General features: G+C 27.8%; 1 protein-coding gene across 1 annotated transcript in view; it reads right to left on the bottom strand.

Annotated features, from left to right (window-relative positions):
* The window catches only part of Abd-B (Abdominal B), a 77,979-nt gene that overhangs the window by 30,182 nt on the left and 23,137 nt on the right, over positions 1–24,660 (bottom strand). The window lies entirely within an intron of this gene.

The raw sequence follows: 24,660 nt of genomic DNA, 5'->3' as shown, positions 1-24,660 counted from the left end.
AAGTGTTCTTCTTATTCGTTCATTTAAACAATAATTTTTCACGTATAGAGGCACAGAGAAATTCCAACATGAAATATCGTAAATTTATAATCTTATAAGTAATGCGTGGTAATATGCCTTCAATAATAAAGCGCAGGTGCTCTACAAAATGAATAAAACTTTTTTTGCCATAATGGAATTTTCTACCATAGCTAATTATGAAGCCGAATTTTAAAATTGTATACCAATTTTTATTCATATCTCGAATAAAACATTCAATTTTTATTCCTTTCGAATGCTCAAGTTATGAATTAACTGTATTGATAATAATATTATTATTATTTTTTTCATATTCATCTCATACCGTACGTATAGTAAATATATAAATAAATTGGTGCGCACCCCACGCTTTATTTTCACACGTATTTCCACAATCATAAATTTCATTTCTCGTCTCATTTAATTCTTACATATTTTTCCGCCTTCTATATTTTCATCTACGTATGTACGTTCCTCCGAACTGAGGATTAGCGTGGATTTTTAACAATTTCTTGATTATTGTTGATGAAAGAAAGCAAATGGTACATTTTTTCTCATTTCCTCACACTTTGTAGCTCGACGATATTTTTTTCGTTTTTTTGGTCCCTTGTGGGAATTTTTGGGTGACTTTAAAAGCTGGGTGTAGATTATTCAATGGCGGAAAGTGAAATTTTGTTGAAAATTGTTCAACTCAAATTTTTAGATTTTAAAAAATGATAAAATTTCTAATACAATTTGAATTTTTTTAAAATTTTAACTCTTAAAATCTTTTGCAAATTTTCAAATTTTGAAATCTTTTTAAATTTTAAATTTTTTTTTAAACATTCTCAAATTTCAAATCTTAAAATTTCGTCAAATTTTCAAATGTAAAAGTCTTCTCAAATTTTCAAATTTTCTAAATTTTCAAATTTTTTCAAATATTCAAATCTATTAAAATTTTAAAATCTATTCGAATTTTCAAATCACTGAATTTTCAAATCTATTCAAATTTTAATATTATTCAAATTTTCAAACCTTTTAAATTTCCAAATTTTAAAATTTTTAAATCATTTTGAATTTTCAAATCATTGAAATTTCAAATCTTGAAATCTTGTCAAATTTTCAATTCCTTCCAAACTTTTAAGTCCTTTCGAATTTTCAAATCTTTTTGAATTTTCAAATCTTCAAATCTTTCTAATTTTTCAAAACTGTTTAAATTTTAAAATTCTTTCAATTTTTCAAATTTTTATCAGACATTTTCAAAAATTCACAAAATGAATTTCTGATTAAATCCTCCACAAGGGCCAATACCATTAATGCCTCGAAAAAAGTTACATTTATATCAAGTCTCAATTTACATTTTTTCTTCATTCTCTTATCGCTCTACAAACTTCCTATCTCGCTCCCTTTTCTGTTCTCCTTGATGTTGATTCAAATTTCTCATGTACATTTTTTTCCCATAAGACCTTAATGTACAAAAATAGCAAACAGGGAATACAAAAAGAAATTGAAGAAAAAAAAATAATTTTACCCTCCCTCAAATTTTTATGTTGACTGATGAATAGAATTTGCCTCGAGTGACGGAGACAAAAAAGGAAAGAAAATTTTAATGGAAAAATTCTTATTTAAATTTACATAACAAAAATATAAAAAAAAAACTTTCTCGACTTGTAAGAGAATAAATTAAATTTTTTTTGTTTGTTAGTTGTTTGGAGAAAGTTTTAATTGATCTTTAAGGAATTTAAGTCTCAAGATGAAGGATGAATGAATGGGGGAATGGATGTGTTTGAGATATTTATGGATGTGAATTGCATTTGAATTTTGTAGACGAGGAGAATTTTTAAAATTTTCAAGTAACACTTGGATGGCGACATTTGGCAATTTTAGTTTTGGAAATAGTCTTGAAATTTGAAAATAATTTTAAAATTGTTAAAAAATTTGAAAAAAAAAAAAATTTAATTTAATTTTTTATTTAAACAATTTAAAATCTTTAAAATAAATTAATTTTAAGAAATAAATTTTTTTTAAAAGAAATCAATTTTAAAATTTAAAAATTTTGAATTTTAAAAATTGATTAAATTTGAAATTGTAAAGCAAATTTTAAAATCTTAGAAATTTGAAACTTTGTTAATTTACCAATTTTTTGAAAATTTGAATTTGAAATAGAATTCTAAAGTTTTGTTGTTCAAATTCTTTTAAAAAACCAATAAATTGTCAATTTCTCAGCAATTTTCCGTTAAAATAACAATATTGCATCAACAAATCAAATCACATTTAGTTCCGATTCATAAAAAATCTTCAGAAAAATCTCAAAAAAAAATCTCAATTTTCAATAAAAGAATTCTTCAATTCCAATTAATATTTCTCAAGCACCAAACCCCTTGAATCCAAATCAAAAATCAATTTGTCATCCAATCAAGATCTCAAAAGACAAAAAGCTTGACATTCATTACATCTAAGCTAACAAAGCATGAAAATTGTGTCAATAACAAATCAATATCAATTTAATGTAATAATAAAAAACCTCAAGCATCACAAACATGAAGAGGAAATACCGCAAAAAGATTTCGTAATAAAATAAAAAAATTATTATTATTATTATTTTTACTTTCAATTTCATTCTTAAAGTCCAAGACAAGATGACTTTTTTTCACATTAAAATACATTAAAAAAAGTAAAGTTCATGCTATATTTAAATTGCCATAAAACACTATTAATAAAATGTAGTTAAAGACTGACTGTTTTTTTAATTTCATTTTCCATTATTTTCTTTTAAAACAAATTAATAATAAAGTGTAAAGTTTTTTTTATTAAATACAAACAACATAAAATAATTCTGAGCTCTATAAACAATGATTAGACTGATATTTTATTTTTTTCCATTTTACTGTCTTTTATTATTTCATAATTATTTACGAAAAAAGGTATATTAGCATTTAACACGTCATAAAAATTTTTATATGCCTTTTTTTTTCTTAAGATTGTTGGCTTTTTTTTGTTTACGTTTTATAAAAGTATATATAAACGTGTATATTCAATTGAGACGAGAGAGAGAAGCCAGTCAATAGGTCTACAGTAAAAAAAATCTTGTAGCAGCGCGCGAGAGTTGGTTCAATAAACCATTCACAGTTGCAATAAAAAGTTTTTATGATTTTTACATGATGTGAGGTTTTTCCTTCTCTTTTTTTTTATTTAGATGCTATAATCTAAGTATATCATTCGTTTCATGGTCGTCTCATTATTAAATGCTTTTTTTGATTTCTTGTTGTTGTTGTTGTTGGAAAATCTAGCAGAATCTTGAACTAATTTAAAAGAGATATTTACTTTGACTAATGAAATAATCTTTTTAATGTTAAGACGAACGTATTATAAGTATTCAATTTAAATTCATTGAATCGCTTTGCGTTCAACAAATTCCAATGAATTAAGCCTTCACAAGAAATTCTTTGAGAGGCAATTTACTGTCTTCTTTGTTGTTCATTTTTCTTGTGTTGCATCTTGTTTCGAGTTGGAATTGTGCAAGTTTTGTGAGGCATTTTGGATGTTGTGTTTCTATAGACTATAGGAGACTAAAGGCGACTTTATTTGACTTTAGTTGACTATAGTAGACCTTAAAGTTGACTATTGTTGACTATAGTTGACTATAGTTGATTTTAGTTGACTATAGTAGACTATAGTAGATTATAGTAGACTGTATTAGACCATAACAGACTATAATAGACTGTAGAAGACTCTATAGTAGATTATAGTTGACTATAGTAGTAGACCTTATCAGACCATAATAGACTGACAAGACTGTAGTAGACTCTAAAGTAGACTATAGTTGACCCTAAAGTTATCTTTAGTAGACTAAAGTACACTCTGACTTCAAACTGCTTCAAATTGCTCTATTTAGAATTCAAGCTTCATAAAACTACAACTATAAGGAGCGATAGTATGTGTCTTTGCAATTAATACTATTTTGTGATTGATTTTGCATTCAATTTTGAATGATTTGAACATTTTAAGAAAATAATGCATCGTAAAGAAATCGACTGAGATCCTTTTTGAGCGTCATACAACTTTAAACCCTAGCAGTAGCCTTAATATTGAGAAATAATTAACAAAGTGTCCAAAATTCATCAATTCCAATCAATTCCTCCATAACAACCACCAAATGCGCTCCAATCCCAATCAAAAAATCCTCCTCAAAATTCAACAATTCCAACTCAGTCTCATTATTATGTTAAGCAGTCTCGAAAGAATTTTAAAATCTCGCTGTCTCCTCTACATGCTCATATATGTCAAATAAATTTCTTAAAAATGATATTAAAAAAAATATTCTTTTTTTTTTTCGTTCGTCTTGTGACAATTTACAGATTTTTCTCGCTTATGATGAACAAAAATAGATATAAGAAGATGGAATTAAGGCATAATGTGAAGGCTTAAGAAGAGATTTTGTGTGTCTGTAAGTGAAATGTGAAATAAAATTCAAAGCGCGTCTCAGTAACAAAAAAATATTAAGGGAAATTCGTGGGATTGCTTGAAAAATTGACTCGTACTGTGTAATAAGCAAAGTTAAATATCACAAACAATCACGCTTCATGGCAATCAAGTCTAAATTGTCTTGTGCTCCCATATTTGTACTAATACAATCATAAAATGAAAGAAAATATCTCATTATGTACATTTATATATGTGCAGGCATGTACGAAGTGTACACGAGAAAGAGAAAATGAAAAAATATTTCATGATGGTTGAATTTTGTGTTGTGTGCTGTGCGCGCACTCACACAAACACATACAAATCGCTCATGTATATATAAAATATTCTCTCATGTATTAATTTATGATACTGAAAATTTTTAACATTGTAGATAGACATTTACAGCATTCATGTCTAAAGTTCATTACGGAATCGGCGTTTTGTAGCGCAAAACCTGCACATTTTTGAATTCTATAGCGGATGGAAATTATGAAATAAGATAATTTTTACAGTGTATTGAAAATTCTTTAATTATATATTTTCTTGTGTCTTGTTGTGCTGTGCTGGGGAAGATTATAAATGATGGAATTTGAAGGATTTTGAGATTATTTTGGATTCATTTTATTTAAAATTGATGAATTATGTTTTAAAAATTGATAAGCTGCCGTGGGACAGAGGTTAGAGTGATGGACTTCTATATTGAAGACCTAGGTTCGATTCTAGGCAATTTTGAAGAGATTTTAAGTAGTTTTTCGCAATTTAAGATATATTCCTTAGTTTTTGTGTATATTTTGGATCTAGATTGTTATAAAATGCAATAAAACTACAGTTAAGTCCTTCAAAAAATCAAATTCAGGCCTATTTGTGTCTAAATTATCAGAACCACTAATTAGAGAAGGTATTGAGGCAACTACCTTTAAGAATTCATCAAAAAATGAAGGAAAATATGACAAAAAACCTCAAAATAATGTATGAATGTCTTAAAGCACCTCAAACTCTTGATCACCGTCGCTAATTCAGACATTCCTCCCGTACATTCCCCATTGCATGTGTTCGTTGTCTGTAAACATAAATTCACTCGACATGACTCGCTGCATAATAATTTAAATTAGCGACAAACAACTTTTCATTGCAGAAATAAATTTATGTCAAGTCTGACGCGAATAGAATATCATTCATAATTCCTCAAACTCCTTTACAAAATGCAATCGAATTGAATTTCAAATGAACATGGATTCGGACAATGATTTAAAGACGTTTTTATTCATGTGCTCTGTTGAGTAGAAAATTTCCACTTCAATATTTATTAGATATTCCAAGTGCGCATGTTTAACAATCGTTAGACGTAGCCAATTTTTTTTGTTATTTTTTTGTATTTTCGAGGAAATGTCATTCATAACATGTTCAAATCTAAAAGGAATGAAAAAAAAAATATTCCATTATGAATGCTAAATAGGTTCTTATCATGAAATACAATATATATTTTCATTTCCTATCATAAATGGAATGAATGGAACCAAATTCTATTTTTGTTTTGCCGAAATAAATAAGAAAGTAGTGAGGAAATTAAGGCTGTGCGTAATTTATTAAATCATCCAAATTTAAAATAATATTTAGAGGAAGTTAGAGCTTAATATTTTTTTTACTATCAGCCTTCAGTTATCACGTACAGCTACGACAGTTTTTGGTGGATACTTTTTTTGACAAAATCCATTCATGTCTTTGAAAAATAAAGAATAATAAAATATTTTTAACCAGGGCTTTTATTGCTTGTTTATAGACAGTGATTGACTATATAAATTTGGACTGAAAATTTCATGAGGATTTTGTTGTTTGATAACTCTGGACAATCGGAAATAATGTTATGCAATTTTTAATAGGAATATTGAATTTTGTGATATTTATTGCTTTAGTTTTAATGTCATTTAATTAGGTTTTATGACATCTTTTTTGGATTTTGAAAATTTATGAGAAGTTTAAGTTTAAATTTAAAAAATTAAATTAAATTTGAAAGTGTTATAAAATTTGAAAAATTGTTAAGAATTTTGGTATTTTCAATTGAATTGTGGGAAATTTATTTATTTTGTAATTTAAATTAAACTTTTTAAATGATTTGATTTTAAGACTTAAAAGTTGTTTGAATCTTTAAAAATTTGACTTTGATATTGAATATTAAAATTCAAATTAAACAAAAGTTAAAATGATTAAAAAATTAAATCTTGATTCTAAAATTTTAGATTGAAAACTTTAAAATTTAAACACTTCAGATTTTAAATTTTACGTTCAATTCAAAATTTGATTGATGTAAATGTCAATATTTAACCGAAGTTTAATTTCAACAATTTTAAAATTTTGAATAAAAATTTTAATATCATCAAAATTAAGATTTTGAACAAAAAGTAAAAGTTTAAAACTGTTGAAATTAAACTTCGATTAAGTTATATTTAGACTTCATTTTATTTTCTAATAAATTCAAAATTTTTAATGTCTTTTTTATATTCATTATTAAAATTTTAATTCAATTCATAATACAATTAATTTTATTAAACTTTAAATTCATTTTAAAATTGTAGAATTGATTAATAGTTGAAAAAGTAATTAAAATTCATAATTATTTTAACTAATTAAAGGATATTTTACATAAATTAATTAAATTTTAACAGCTAAAAATGAAATAATTTCAATTTCCGAATTCTTTCCATCAAAAAACAAACAAATTTTCAAATTAAAAATTAATAACGTAAACAAAATTTAATTCCAGTAGATCAACAAACAAATTCAGTCAATTCATCCATTCACGAAAAAGAAATTCTCCATCATCATAAATTAATCATTTACTCTAAAGTAAATATACAAATATTTAAATGCATAATGAATATTATGCTCATTAGAGTTAAACAGATAAATATTTTTACTTCGTTAAATGAACAATATTTAAACAGAACAGATCTGAGATAAAAGTTACAAGCAGAATGGCATGAAAGGAAAGTAAAGAAAAAAAAAGAGAAGCAAAAGATGTTTATTTATTGCACGCCATAAAATGTTTTTAACCTACTTGCACCCTTTTAAACTCAATTGTTCATTCTATTCGTATTCAAAACTATGCAAAATATCTTTGAAAATTAGTTTCTTGCGTAACAGACAGAACAGTTAAGATATTGAAAGGGTTCAGTCCTTAATAGTCGTGTTAACAAAAAAAAAGAGAGAAGAAATCTAAAGAAATGCAATAAACAAAAGGAACATCCCGCAAGGAATGTATGGCAGGCAACAAGAGACTAATGTAAAGTAAGGCATGAAAAGTAAGGCATGGAACAAAAATTGTAACGAAGGATTTATTGCATGCATAATAAACAGAAAATATTCCCCCTTTTTTTTTCTTACGTAAAATTGCTCCTTTTTTCATAGAAAAAGCAGTGCATGCATAACTTTATGTATGCATTCAGAACAAATTCACCCGAAACAAGTTTTGACAACCGAACAGCACGAAAAGATGGAAACAAAAATAACATTTTTTTGATATTTTTCCGACGGCAATGGTGAGCGTGCATGACGGGATGGATTTCTTAATAATTTTAAAGTGTATAAATTGAGAACAGAAACATGGAAGACTCTTAACTAATGATACATCCCGAAACCCGTATTCTGCTTTTTAAATTTTTAATTTTTTTCATCTTTTTTTAAGATCCATTAAGAGCCACTTCAATTCCATCTTTTTTTCCCTTATTCCACTGAACAGCTTCTTCTTATCAAACTCGCATTATTAAAGAAGAAAAAAAATGTTTTTTTTCATATCTTGTATCTTTCAGCAATCACTTGATGTGTGTATATAACTCGTCGTGGGAAGAAATGAAACAAAACAAGCCAGTAAAAATAATGTTCAAGCTTTGATGCTCCATGTGGTATTCATAATTTTCCACATTTATAATTTTTTTAAGGATGAGTTGGTTAGGTTAAAATTTGGTAGGTCCACATTTGAGTGTTAATAGACACCATAAATATTTGAGGGAAATATACAGAGACAGAATTGCATTTAGTTAGCAGAGACAGAATTGCATTGCATTTGGTATCAGAAATTGGCAACTGAAAACCAGCGATGGAGCCAGTTACAGGTGGTATTTGAGGGAGGATCGCAATTGATCTGATCTTCCACCTTTATCATGTCATTACGAGCAAAATTGAGCCAGGTGCCTTAAATAACAGTTGGAAAATATGTAAAAGTTACAGCTGCAAATGCAACATGGAGTAGGACGGTAATGAAGGAATACCAGTCTTATAATTACAGTAAGTAAGTAATTAAGTAAAAAAATAAGTACACCTGCAGGATTATGACCCTTTAGTCATGGTTATCTACCTATAGAATAAGTCTCTGGAGTAAGCCCCTGGACCGACAAAATTTTCACTCTCAACCCATCCATTCATTTCAATAATTACTAGCTTAAAAACACAACTTTTTTTTCTGTATTAATAAATTCGCCTGATCATATTTTTACATAGATATGACTTGATTAAATGTAATTTGTATGACAGCATATAAAAATATCTTAATCAGTCGTTATCTCTCTCCTCTGCTTAATATGTAGACCCTGTGTGATTTTTTAACAAGGTTTAAATCTTACATAAATATAAAAAATGAGACAACAACAACAAAGATGAGGCGTTGGATAATTAAATAATCAGATATTTATATACAATTGAGGAGGTAGATGAGAAATAATCATTTTCGATATGGAGATTATCCTTTGATATGTTCGAGGCAATGTGGCGACATCGTTCTTGTTAAGCTGCTTATATGCATGCGCAAGTTTTTTTTCATTTATTTTAAATATTTTTTTAAAGCAAAAATAAATAAAAAATTTTTGTTTTAAATTCATTGAAGTCAAAGATTGAGGCGGCAATGAGATGAATAAAAAAAATACAAGAAAGAAATTTACTTTTTTTCTTTTAATTACCGACAAAGCTGAACAAAATGAGATTCCGCTATGATTCCGTATGTTGAAGTCAAATTCTATGTTTTGAGGTCATCGAGACTCACAAAAAAAGATTTTTTTGTTGTTTTTTGCAATCTTGAAATGATTTTCACTTAAAGATGCCCGCTTCATCAACATCCAAATACCAAAAAATTTCATCCTAATTATTCCATCTAATTAATTCGAAATTAAAATTGAACTGCTTTTAATTAAAAATTAAATTAACGACCCCGAAAATTAATTAAAAAATCTTAATGAGTATTAAACACAAAAATGAAGATGAAAATTCATGCAATGATGCTCAACTTCATTCAGGCCTGCTTTAAATATCTTTAAAATGTGCGTCAGTGAGCAAAAGAAAATGAAATTTTTTTTCTCTTCTTCATTTTGCATGCAGGCAATTTAAAATGAATAAAAATTCAATTGAAGTTCAAGTTTTTGCGGAGGCATCAACCTTGCTGGTGTGCTCCATCGAGAGTATGTAAGGAATATTTTGTCAATTAAACTTAATCAAATTGTATCAATTCAACAGTCACTCAATAATTCATACTTCAATTTATATTTTATATGCCTTATATAAGATCATTTTGTTGATGGTGAGTCCTTGTGGGGAATTTTAGGGAAAAATTTGATGGTTTTATTGGCATTTGTTTCAAAACTGAGAGAAATTTTCTAAATTTTGAATTTATTTGAATTTTTTAATTTAAAAATTTAAGTTTTAAATTCTAAAATTTGAATTTTTTAGTTCAAAAATTTCAAGTTTTGAATTCAAGAATTTCAAGTTTTCAATTCAAAAATTTCAATTTATAATTCAAAACTTCTACTTTAAAATTCTAAAAAATATTTTAAAAATTAAAATCAGATCAAAAATGAATAAAATTAGAAAAATTCAACAATTTCGAAATTTTTTATCAAATAAGTCTATAAAAGTCTTAAAAACCATCAATTTCCCCCCTAAAGACACCAACATTTAACTCAATCATCTCACAAAAGATGCAAAAAGATACTTTAATCTTTCAATTCAATTCAAAAAGAAAATCTTTAAATTTGAATTTCAAATTTCTTTCCATTTCCACATTTTCTATTTCTTTCGTTCAGCATTAAATCGATTTTTTGATTTTAATCTTGCAAGAAAAGAAAAACAAAAATCCACCCCCCATTGTAGAAAGATGAAAAGTGCACAGAAAGGCTTTATTTGCTGTTAGTTGAATTTGATTTGAAAGATACTAGATCTCCCGAGAAATACAGGAGAGTTTAACAGGACTGCGATTAGTCAACTGTGCGTCAAGCTATAAATTTGGAATTTTATGGCAAGTTCGAATCCTATCAAGTTATTTAAAAGACATAAGGTCGACTAGGTTGGACTACGTCGACACAAGAGTCACTTGTATAGAGCCAAGAAAGGCAAACGACGTAGAAAATGCAACAAACCTAGTCAAAAACGAATTTTCATGGTTTCGACCTCAAGCCGGAGTCATGTCGGCCTATTGCTGTGTTTTTTCATTATATATTCATCTCGTGCCTTCCAACAGCTACGATTCCAAATAAACGACACAAAGTTAAGATGCCTTGAGTACAATGAACGACTTTTTTGTCCCAATTCTACTTCAAAAATTCAAATTTCCCGCCACGTGTCACTCGGGCTCAATGATATTCCTCAAATCAAGAGAAAAACACGAATAGGAAAAATAAATAAAATAAAATAAAATTGTTGAGAGCATGAAAATCCTCTTAGTGAAATAAAAATTTCTATCAACCCCCATTTTTTTGTAGCAATTCCTTCTATTTCATGTTATTTATTTTATAGCACAACAATTTATATTTCTAAAATGAAAAACTTTCAAAAAAAAATATTATGCGAGAGAGGCACAGTCATGACTAATTTAAATTATCGAAACTCTCTTTGGCTTAAAGCAAATTTTTTTGCATAAAATTGTCATATATTTACAAAAGTTTATGATTCTAATTTACATAAAAACTTAACTAATAAAGATATTAAATCGATAAAATTGATCTCCATAGATAGGGAATCCAGTAAATGGTTATTAATAAAATCATTTTTATTAAAATTATGCAAATTTCAAAAAATTTCTTTCATGATGATTCATAATTATTAGCATTTATCGAATTGCATTAGCTTCATATACTTATATGCAACATATTGCATTAAGCAAACATATTTTTCTAATTAATCGCAAACAGCATGAAGTAAATAGTAAAGGGACATTTCACATCCCATAAATATAATCTCGATCTCATTATTGCAATCGATTTTAATGATCTGACATTCATGATTGAAATGCATTAGAAGTGGAAACAGCTTTTGAGACATAATTTAGCAGGGACACAATTTGTGGCATGTGATGAGAATGTAGGAAAAGGGAGAAATGGAAGAGGATGTAGAAAATTGAATAAACTTTCTTCTTATTAGAATTGAAACTTTTTTGGTGATTTCAAGGGATTGGAACTTCTTTTTTGAGGGAATTTTTGATTTGAGTTTTATTAATAAAAATAGTTTTGTAAATTTATTCAAGTTTTAATTTTGAAAATTTGAGATTTTTTTATAAAATTTATTTTTAAATTCATTCAAATTTGAATTTTGAAAGTTTGAAAAATTTAAAAAATTTAAATTTTGCAACTTTTTAAAATTTAAATTTTAATAATTTTAAAAGTTTTAAAAATTTGAATTTCGAAACTCCTAATAATCTAAAGTTTATATTTTGAAATTATTTCAAAAAAGCTATTAAATTGTTTAAATTTAAATTCTAATTTTTTATTTTTCAAAATGTCTAAAGCAAAATAAATTTTTAATTTAAATTATGAAAATTTATGGAGAATTAATTCTTAAATTTCAAACTTTTCATCAAAATAAATTAGAATATTGAGTTTATATTTCTTTTTAAAATTTCAAAATGTAAGTAATTTTTCAATTTTTGAATACTGTTAAAATTTTAAAAGAATTGATTTTGTCCGCTTAGAATTACTTTTCAATTTTTAAAATTTTGATTATTTTTCAATTCTTAAAATTTTCAAATTTAAATAAATTTTTGGAAATATTATAATAATTTTTTTTTAATAAATAATTAAAATTCAAATTCAAAAACTTTCTGTATTCATAATTTTTCTCAGATACACTAATCAACAAAATCAATTAAAAATTTTTAATTTAGTTATCAACATTCTAATAATAGCGCCAAAATTCCAAAAGCCATCATTTTACGACAAATTCTATAATTGATAATTAAAAGATTTTTTATTATATTTCTCCAGAAATTAACAAAAACTGACTAAGCTTGCAGAGATTCCGTTAAAAAACTACATCAAATGACACCTCAATCAAATAAATTTCTCACCTTAACAAATTAATATTTAAATTTACAAAAGTTATCAAATCTATTTATTATTTAATAATTTCCAATTGACAGTCTACTAATTAATGCACATGTAATTGCTGTTTTGCTATAAAGTCTGTAAATATATTACCCTATTATTGCCATATCGTGAAAAATGTTTGAATGAAACTTTATAATACTAAATAAATATTTTTACTGTCACTTTAGTTGTCATAAAAAAATTTTCAGGTGGAGGAGAAATTGTCGTGCTTTTTTTCTATTCTGGAGGTTAGTGCAGTTGTTGGACATAATTAAGGTCAATAAGTTTTCATGTTCTTAAGTTGATGATTCGTTATAAAAAAAAGAATCTATCCACAAAACTCAACAGCAACGCAACACAAAACGAAAAGATAGTGCTGCGTACCAGCCATAAAAACGAACTTTCAAAATTTAAATCTTTTCTATTCTAGTACATTTCCCTTTTCGTCATGTTCTTTACGACTTGTAGATTGCGCTCGTCTCACCGTCGCTTCATATTCCTTTTTTCAATTATCTCAACATATCCAAACAGCCATAAAATCTAGTTTCATTCTCTCGTTGTGCGGTTCGTGTAATTTACATATTTAATTAACATTCTAAATTATTTCATCATTAAGTCGGTGCAACAATGAATTATATCTCATATATGCTGTCAATCATGAGGCGTATGGACATTAACTTTACATACAATATTCATAAAAAATGGACTTAACTTTATGAACTGCTTTGTTTGCAACTTATTATGCATACTTTATTATTATAGGAATAGTAATGAACATGACTGCATGTGCGTAATGTCTGTACAGTTATGGCGACTTTTATGAGATTTTAAATTGATTTTTAAGGAAGGATTAATTGGAATTTAAGTGATTTAATCGTAAAATTACATTTTAGTTGATTCAAGTTTTCATTCGTAAATCAAAATAAAATTTTAACAAAAAAAAGCTGATATTGTAAAACGAAAAATTTGTATTTTATTAGGATTCGAACCTTTGATTTGAGAAATACTAACATAAATTGTAGAATATTTGAGATTTTCTCTAAACTAAGTTTGATAAAATTTAATTTCATACTTTTTTTTCTAAAAATTTCAAGATTATTTTAACTTCATGTTTAAAAAATAAAGCAATAAAGTAAACAATTTCAAGATTTTTTCAAATTTAGAATTTTCAATTTTTTTTAAAATTTGTGAATAGTCAAAATTAAAAAAATACTTAAAATTTTTCAAAAAAAATCTTGTTTTCTTTTTAAGAACATGAATTTATTTTAAGATTCGAACTTAGACTAATTCAAGTTTAATTTAAGTTTTTGTAACTTTTCATTAATTAACTATTAACAACTTTAACTAAAACCTATCAATTATCCAACATTAAATTACAAAAATCCAAAAAATCAAATTTCAAATCCTTTCCTATCCAACACAAATAACTTAAAAGCTCCAGAAAAATTGCAGCACTAAATTATGACCATCCACAGTTCTCCCATTCACCGATTTATTCCCGACATTTTATGTGAAAAGCACTAAAAATCAGTTTTGTTATTGCTAATAAATTAATAAGTAATAACCTAACAAATAATAATTTTTTTTTTACTTTATTGAGTACCTTTCACACATCAACATTAAAAATTGATCTGATCTGTTTATCATCAGTCTATGATTATTTTTGTGGTGGGGATATTAAATATTTAATAATTCATTATGATGTTTATTATTATCATCATGTATATTTGTGCGTATCTAAATGAATTGACAAATAATCATAAAAATGAATCCAAGAATGAGTTTTGGCGGTTCCATCTCATTCACGGTTTTTGTCTCATTCTTTTTTGATAAAATAAAACTAAATTGTGAATGTTCAGTCTTTAAATGGTTATTCTTTATGCCATGCCTAAGAAAGATGTTTGGCTTGAGCATTAAAAGGCATCAGTAAATGATTTTATAGATGCAATAACAATAAAGAATATGAGCTCATATTTACACTTAATTTTTTTGTTCCGTTTATATTTGTTTTTTTTTCGGTATGTTTATTTAGTGTTTATAGATTTATTACTTAACTGCCTTGCTTTTGCTACCACATAACGAAAAAAAAAAGTATTACTGCGCTTCATGATGATTATTTTCATACCTTTAAAAACAATTTATTAATTAAGAAAAAAAAAGGATGCCATAAATTTTAATTGGTAAATTATCGTACTGTTTTTGTGTGGTTTTTTTTTATTCAGCGTTAATTAGCACTGCACGAATATTTTTGAAATTATTTATTTAGATTTTAAGTGGATTTTTTTTTTTTTTTGATTTTTAATGCAATTTAATGAGTTGAGGTTTTGAGTGCTTTTAGGTGTTTAGTCATTGGAATTGGACTGGTTTAGACTAGTTTTGTGTGTTTGAATATATTAAAATTGCTTGCAGACATGATTATTTAATCTATTGTGGTCATATATGGATCTATCTACGGTTACTTAAGTTCGTGTGTATTATGAAAATCAGACCTGATTAAGAATCTTGATACTTAGCCAAAAAAGCATGTGTTCAACCTAATAATCCTGCAATTGGGATTGGGAATTGTCAAGTAGAAATAAGGGAATCACCCAGCTTCAGACGACATCTACAAGAGGTCATGGACAGGATCATGAATCACAATTGATACTTTCTTAAAGTAATATGTTTTCAAATTAATAGAGAAGCAGCCCCAGGATGGAAAATAGTTTGAAAATGAAGCGTTCAGACAGCGTCAATCCATTTTGAAATCAGTTTAACATCAATAGAATAGAATTTAATGTAGGATTCGCTTATAGCAACGGCACTGCGATCAATGATCTGTTGTGCCATCTCCAATTCTCTACAAAATGCCTATGTCCTTGATAACACCAACAATGTCCAAACAGCGCAATTTTGGTATATCCTCAACAAACGCAAAGACCGCTCCAAAGTGTTTAACTCTTAGCAACTCACTCAATTTTAAATATCAAAAATAACACAATTTTTTAAAATAATCAATACGAAGCTCTCGACTCTACAGCATATCACAACCCTCAACCAGCAAACTCAACACCCAACAACTGTTCAGATTCACAAAACCCTTTCCACCTAACCCATTCCCAACAGACCTTCACGTCTTTTGTTACAAACATTTTTAATGCTTTTTGCATAGACATGAGATGAGAAACAGCACAAAAAATTTAATTTTCAACATGAGTACTGCAGAAAGTTTTATTACATACAAAAAAACTTAATCAAAATAAAAGCATTTCTACATCTTTTTTTTGTGCTGCTGTTGCCATTTCTCCTATTCACTCTTGTTATTTCCCAAATCAACAAAAAAAAACTATAAAAACATAAAAATCTAGTCATATAAGGAAAAACTAATGGCTTGAGCATTTTCTGCCATTTTATGACAGCACTTGTGCTTGCTATTTTTCCATGTATGATTTTTCTTTTCTTTTTTTCGGGAGCCACCGCCCTACTTGGCAGTTTGTAACATACACATAAGAAAAAATATAAAAAAAAAAACATCATAAAACTTTTTTTTGTGCTTCATGTGAATCACGTCTTGCATTTGCTATTTTTTTTCCATCTTTTTCGCTTGGATTTCTTTTATGCTGTTTTATGATTTACAAACAATTAATGCCAGAAGAAAGAATTTTCATCATGTCTTATCGGAGCATGTTTATCTAGCAAAAAAGTTTTCAACGATGTTTAATATGCTTGAAGCGTTAGACATGATGAGAGGAAACTAGATGAGAAAAATCACATAAAATTAAAAATGGAATAAATTTTCTCTCAAATTTAATCTGGTAAGACGTTGTCCCCTAGTTTTTTTGGCAATTTATTTCTGAAAATTTATGATTTGTGACTTAATGTGATCTTATTCTGGAGGATTGAAGGGGATTTATCTGACCTGAATATGAATTTTTGTATAGTTTTGAGCTAGGGGTGAATTTTGAGGATTTTTTAGAATTAAAAAGGATTTGGACCAAGAATTCGGTTCAAAAACCCTTAAATATTGAACAAAGCAATGGGATCGAGTCAAATCTTATCGACATTTTCATACGAAATCCAAATCGACTTCGAGGTTTGACAATAAAGTGTTCTAACTCTAAGAACCTCTTTTAATGCCTTCAGTAAGTAAATGGAAACATAAACTCATTGCATAATGTAGCAAGAAAATGGAAGAAAATCAAGATAATTATTGCCAAACGATTGACTTAAGAATAAAGGCACTAAAAATATAAAACTTTTAACCATTCTTATGAAATTGAATATTTTTGAAACTTGAGACCCAGTATTTTATTATTAACACTTCAATATTTATATATTCGAGAGGTTATGACTTCAAATGAAACTGTGAGAAAAGTTCATGGTCTTATAATATCTTGGGGTCAATATCTAGGGTGTATTCTTGCCAGAGATTCTTGCCTTCGTATTTAACTTGAATTATAAACTGATTTTAGTTGATTAAATTCAAAAGTTGATTTTTCCATAAAAAAATCAAACTCGACATGTCCGCACAAAATCAAAGTTGACTTTAAGCACTGATCCGAGCTATATTTAAGTTTCTGATTCTAGATTGCCATAATCCCAAGCATGCATGTAGCATTCGCATAAAAGTGGTTATTTTTAACTATATTGATTGAATATCCTGTTGATTATGCTCATGAATACTTTCATTTTTAAGGCTATGCTCTTTGTATGTTAAGAATTAGAGTACTTTTGTTCAAAATTCAGTAAATAAACTATAGATCTGGATTTTAATCCTTAATTCGTTACAAAATCCTGCCTTACTACTATCCAAAAATCTTTCCGATCTATAAATTTCTATCCAAAAAATATCCAAATTATACCATAAAAATGCACCATTACCCACAACATAAAGCAACAAAATCCAACAAGAAAATTCTCAAGACAATCAAATAAGAGAAAAACAATTTTTCATATGTAAAATGCATTATGTTTTCGTCTCAAGGAACCATCAAACAAAAAAAATATTTATATTCATTCATTTATGGTTTACACAAGAAATTAATGCCAAATAAATTTTATGTTGCATACTATAATGTTGACAATAAATATAAAAATATAATTGTTATTACACCAAATAAAAAGACAAACTTTGTATACGCTCATTCCTTTTTCCGTTTGTGTGTCTCTTTCTGTCTCTCAATATTTTGTATCATTCATAAATTTCCGTTTTTTTGCTCCCGCGATATAGGTTTTTATGTATTTGTACTTAATATTGTGAGAAAGTGGGTCAATTCTAAGTGATGGCCAGTTTTTGATGGTAAGGAAGGGTTTCACAAGCTATGACAGACTAGATGTAATTGTAATTTGAACTAAATGTAAGATTAAAAGCTACAATGAAAGTATGTAAGCTTAAGATCCAGATATTATGATTCCTGAATAGCACAAATCGGTTAATCGATCAAAAATCTGGTCTCAGGCATAGGTGACTCTGTCCTGGTGCCAGATTCGATTCAAATCCAGCAAGATGTCAAAGTCACACCAGCCTTGTGCTGGATTTTGGATCTTTTTGTGCTATTTACAATTCATAGAGCAACAAGATGGATTATTGAGATAAAATTTGAAAACTAATGCAATTTTCAACTATAGAACCAACTAGTCATTGACAGTGTGAGCCAATACAGCACAATTAAGAGACTTGTTGACGGTTCGACGTGAAGTTGCCCTGATGGCATCGTGCCGGCAAATTTTGACCATTTTTTATGTTGAAAAATGCGATTCACCACATTGTGCTGTACTGGTTGGCCCATGGATTGATCCAACAGGATAACTTAGACGTCATTCATAAACAACAACCCCCCAAAAAAAGTCCTCTTTAAAGAAGTTATAAAATCACACACATCGATAATTGTATGTCTTAATTTCACATAATAAATAAAAATATTTGTATCCATATACTTGAAGATGAAATGGTCATAAGTATTATATGAGTACGCTGTAAATACATACAAATTTATATTTATATCATCATCAACATCATTCGGTCGTCATCTTGATGATTGAGTGAGTGAGTGAGATGGAAGAAATTGGGAGATAAAAAAAAAATGTGATTTAAGTGATTTTTCACTGTTTTTTTTTCTGTGAGTGGTGGAGATCAAATAAAATAAAAAAGAAATAAGGACATATAAATGTTTATATACGTTAATAATATCGTAATAATGATAATTTATATTATGTGAATTGCCAACAATTTAAAAACCACTAAATGGTAACACCTGGCTTAAGCATTTGGTCCATAAAAGTAATGTTAATGTCCACTAAAAAATATATATATATTTTTTTTTTTGAGTGTAAAGTATGATGTGGTCAATCAATCAAAATTTATTGGCCATTCTAAAACCATCATTCGTCGTCGGAAGTGCTCTAAATCACCAACAAAATTGAAAAATCTCTGAGGATTCCTTTGTTGTGACTAATGATTATTAAAAAATTCTCGTTTATTTTAAATATAGCTCATATAAGATATATATTTTTAATGTACTTTAAACTCATTTCGTGGCTTTGAAGCTTTGAAATTTCTTTTTATGTTTTTCACGAATTTTTAAAGTATTTTTTTTTTTTTTGCAGGACTTCAGTTTCATTAAAATTATTTTTTCTTTGAATTTCAGACCAAGGTTTTGAAGTGACGCGTTGAGCAAAAGAAAGGCACGACTTGAGAGTCGTGAGTGTCATAAGTAGGTCTTTTGATGATTAAAATTCCCGTGTGATCGTGTGAAAATAAATGAAAATTCATGAATCATTTTGGACGCTAAGTTGATAGTGACTAGTTGTTCTGTATGTTATCATGTCAAGTAGTTTTCAATGGAGCCTTATCAGCTTAATTAAAGGCTGTTCGTCGGCTTTTTCTTTTCAAGTTACTAAGCCTCATATTATTTTCTAAGTTAAGCTTAATATAATTTATTTAAGTTGTGAAACTCCTCAGAATCGTCATTTTCTGTTCAAGAATCCCGAAAATGACAACCAGAGAAGATTCAGGAACTGCTTAACGTGAGACTAGCCATGTACTCATGTAAATCTTGCAAATGTACTGACAAAATAGAACATTTCGGTCATTTGAGTGATGCGAAGCTCAATTTGGTAAAGAATTAGCAACAAGCTTGCCCAATGCTGATTTCATGTCTTATTTCTAACCCTTTAAATGCCGGATGCCATCCAGAAATGAACTATAACATCCCTATAAACTCACTTCCTCTACATTCTTATTACATTCCATTCATAAACTCAACAACTTTGTATCCAATCCCTTTTTTAAAGCGTTTAAATTTAACTGATCCACTAATTATATTCCAAACATAGTCTCAGTTTTCTACAATATCGTGACCCATTAAAATCTGAATTAGGTCAATACGCCTTCATCATTAAAAATATTAGCCATAAAATGATATTTCCTTTGCAATTAGACAATCGTAAATTTATGATTGTGTGTTGCTTTTGATTTGAAATTATAACTTAGGATTTGATTAGTTATAATTTGCATTAAAATAATTTGTACATAATAATACGACGAGAGCAACTCAGAAGTAAATTGCTCTACATTTTATAGAGTTAGGAGATAAGTATTAGGATTAGAAATTGAAATGGGAGTAATTGTAATGAAAATATGATTGAAGTTGAATTTATGAAATTATTTAAGATTGTAGAAACGATTGTTTGACCTTAATCTGGATATTAAGAATGAAAATTCAATTAATTCACTTTTAATAAAAATATTTGCATTGAAATTGAATTTAAAATATAAATTTTAAGGAAATATATCTTAAAATTAACATTTAGATCTTCAAAATCAATAAATTAGGCTCTTATCCACTTAAAATATATCAAAATAAGCAGTACGATACAAAATTTGCATTAAAAATGTCACCCCAAAAATATGCAATTTTAATAAATTTCCAAAAAGCTCATAAATTAATCAAACTGTTAACGATTGGCTCGCCATCTTATAATAAATGTCACCAATATATTATTTTTAAATTCATTAATGATAAAACCAAATTGATGAAAATATTTCAGTCAATTAAAGTCAAAAAAAATATTTTTATCGTATTGAAAAAATTTAAATTAATACAAAAAATGAAATTGAAATTTCCATACAAGTGAATTTCAAGACCCAATAAATATAGAAAGTAAAATAAATGAAAAAAATAATATAAAATATAAATAAACAAAATTAATTACCTCTTTTAACAATCATAACGATACAACAATAAAGCAATTAATATTTTTCGTTCATTCAGCTTCTTTATACATTGTCAATAAGCTTCATTGAGAACATCTATTTGGCATATATCGTGTAGTAAAATAATAATCAGCCAAGGTAATGAGCTGAAAGAATTTTTTAAGATTTTTTCATCGAATTCATTTAATAAGTTTGCCGAGAGGAACAACAAATGAGTTAGGTACAAATATGAATTTAAAGTGATGCTTCGACGTTTTTTTGTTGGCAAGAATTAGGTTTCTTACTGAATTTTTCTTTAATTTTCCCGAATGTCACAAGACGTGTAAAGGCAAAGAATAGTGTCTTCAGGTCAGCTAACCCAAATAGCACATGGCGGTTAATCGATCAAACTTAGCCGATTAAGAATTGCTTAGGAATGGAACCTGGAGCCGGATTTTCAATCGATCAACAGATTTGAGTGATTCAGGTGGAAAAGGCTTTAGTATAACTTTGCGATTTTCCGTCAATTTTACTCACTCCGACGCTGATCTGTAGACAGTATTTTTAGCATTTTCAATACCTTGCGTCCTTTAATAAAGATTAAATTCAAAACTTCCCTAACAAAATAGAAAGACACTCGAACAGAGATATTAACAGGCTTGCTGCAGTAAGTCCACGAACGATACGAATACAAAAGACTGAGTCATGGTTGCTTTTATAGCAACTTAATGGCTGCCATTTAGATTGAAGGCAATATGGGAGCCACGCGAACGGAACAGCCATTTGTTGCTATAAAGCGCAACCATGATGGAGCTATAAAGGAGTCATGACGAAGGCTTTTCCATTTGTGTCGCTCAGATAAGTGCAGGGACACAAAAAGTTACAATTTGAAGTCTAAAGACTCAATAAATTAGATTAAATGCTCAGTTTTTGGGTGTTTTGTTTTAAAATACTTAATTTTTCAACAAAATTAAGAATTTTCCCGATTTAAAGTTGAATTTGAAGTTTGATTCTAAGCGACACATTTGAATCACTTGCAGGGACATTTGTAACTGTATCTCCAATATTCAATTAAATAGCCGACATACTTAGCATCGCCCCAAATTCCATCCTTCATTCACCCACCTCCATTTGTTGCCACTCGGATTAAATATAGTAAAACTTAATTTAATATGATAATAATCAACTTAAATTGCATTATTGCCGAAAATATATGTATATCCTCGAAAAAAAATAATGAACAACTAGGGAAATTATTTCTTCCTTTCATTTGTTATAGACCGTGAAACTAATAAAAATGCTGCGACAGTTTTATCGACCATCATTTAGCAACATAAAATGGCTCTCATTTTTATATATATTTGTCATACAGTGTGCCCTTGCTTGTTACCTTTTAAATATGTGCTCGAAAATTTATCACCGTCGCTTTATAATTAAATTTTTATCGTTTGTTTATATATTTTTTTGTGCTTTTATAGGTTTATGATTGGAGTGATAATAAAAAATGAAAAATAGAGCTTTGATTAGATTTGTTTTCTATCACATTTGTTAATCTTGCGTCTTAAACTGCACGAAGGCGTATGTCAAGCAGCAATTCGATGAAAAAATAACTAATTTTTTACTTTATTTTATCATTTAACCTTGAAATCCATGCTCCGATTACACAGCAAATTGAAACAAATTTTCATTAATTATATATCCATGCAGTTTTATGGAAAAGTGCAAACATGAAACGAGAATTAGTCATGGAAATTTTGTTTATTGATTTGCCCTTTTTTGCTGTTATTTTTTTTCTCACTCGAAAAAGAGTTGAATAATTTGTATGAGTAAACAAAAATAAAAATAAAAAATTTACACAAAAGGAACATGCATTATTGGGCATAGAATTAGTCATAAAAATATTATATGCATATTCAAGGCTCCTTCACTAAAGTTTTAAGTTTTTTGCATATATTTTTAATGTGTTCTGTTGAATCTTATGATGTAAGAATGTGAGGGTAAAGATGAGGTAATGGAGAAGCTACGGTGATCATCTTTGTTTTGACCTGATGTGGATTTTGAAGGTCTTAGGGATGAAATGAGTTTAAATTTGGGTTTTTCTTACTTTGTGCTCTAATTTTGTATTTAATGGAACTTTAGAGATAGATTTAAATTTAAAGAAAACTCAAATAATTTAAATGAAATTCTAATCTCTGAATTATAGTTGATTGGAGACTATTTGACTGTTTACTTCGAACTTCGACTTGAATAAGCTTCAATATAACTTGTTTTAATTTTAATGACCATTGTTAGAACGATTAGCGATTAAAATCGAGGTCCTGCAGCTCTATAGAATCTGAATTCAATTAAGACTAAAGCAGGGCATGTACAAGATAGTCAAATGGTACTTATTAAGAGTATATCTAACAAATGATTAGAGTCAGGTTTGTTAAAAGGTAAGCTTGAAACTCAATAAATGCTGTTAAATTAAAATTGAACAGTTAAGTCTAGCAAACTAGTTCCTAGCATCTCTAATCACATCGATATCATGAAACCCCATTTTAAAGGTGCATCATTGAATTTACAGCTTAAAATCCCGTTTTTAACAACTATCAAGTTGTTATTTGAGATTAATTGCATATCAAGAACTCCAAAAACATGAATATTTAAAAAAAACTCTAGTTCAATAAACAGCTATAAACATTTTAAAATTCATTCAATGAAATTCAATAAGGTTCAATAAAAGGATTAATAACATTCAGTATTATAAAACTCCCAAAAAACGAAAAAAAAAATAAAAGCACAAAAAACAAGCCCCCTTTTGTCTTGCTAATAAGAAGCAGTAAACCAAACACTTCAGACTAGAGACAATAAAATTATTATGAGCCATAAATTTACAGGTGCATTTTTTTGACAAAAAAAAAAGTTTGCATACTGGTTTTTGTGCTGAATTGTTGTCAGACTCACGTATGCCACAAAAATTATAAATTTAGATGATATAGTAAATCATGATAATTTAGAGGCTCGGATATAAGTATTATATTTGGAGATCACGGGTGTAGAATGATATTTGAGAGTGAAATGATTGAAATTTGAATTATTTTTTGAGAATTTGATTATTTTGGGGCTTTTTAGGCAGAAATATGCTTCTAGAAGGCACATTGTATAGGAAAGTCCTATCCGAGGCCATCGTGAGTCGGCCTGAGGCCAATTTAATCAATTCTAGCCTCGGAATAGAGTCATGTCGACCTAGTGTTGGATTTCTTTTCATTTTAACGCTGTATGCCTTCCAAGACTGTCTAATTTGGATTTTTTGGGTACTAAATATGAGAATTGAATGACTTGGATCATTCCAACGTCTCTCAGATCTTTCAGAACCACAAAATAAAAATTCTAACCTAACCTCATGCAACTTTAGTGACGAAGCCTTAACGCAATTGAACTAATAATTCGCATTACTCATAAACACATTTATTCAGGCTGCTGATAACAAAACGAAAAAAATAAGAAATCTCATTACGAATTTCTCAACACATTACACATGTTAACAAAGAAATAAATTGAAATAAAGAGCATAAATAATGGCAATTAACAACCATAGAAAATTGAAATTTTCAATTTAATCATACACCTTAATAATAAAAATGCAATTTAAATTGATTATTTTTTAGTCAAACTACATAAAAAAGAGAACAACAACAAAAAAAA

The sequence above is a fragment of the Chironomus tepperi genome, unplaced genomic scaffold, assembly GCF_022539635.2.
Source record: "Chironomus tepperi strain 1889 unplaced genomic scaffold, CSIRO-AGI_Ctep_v1 contig_85, whole genome shotgun sequence".
Lineage (NCBI taxonomy): Eukaryota > Metazoa > Arthropoda > Insecta > Diptera > Chironomidae > Chironomus > Chironomus tepperi.
Note: the sequence above shows the minus strand (reverse complement) of the source record. Positions and strands in the feature narration are given on the sequence as shown.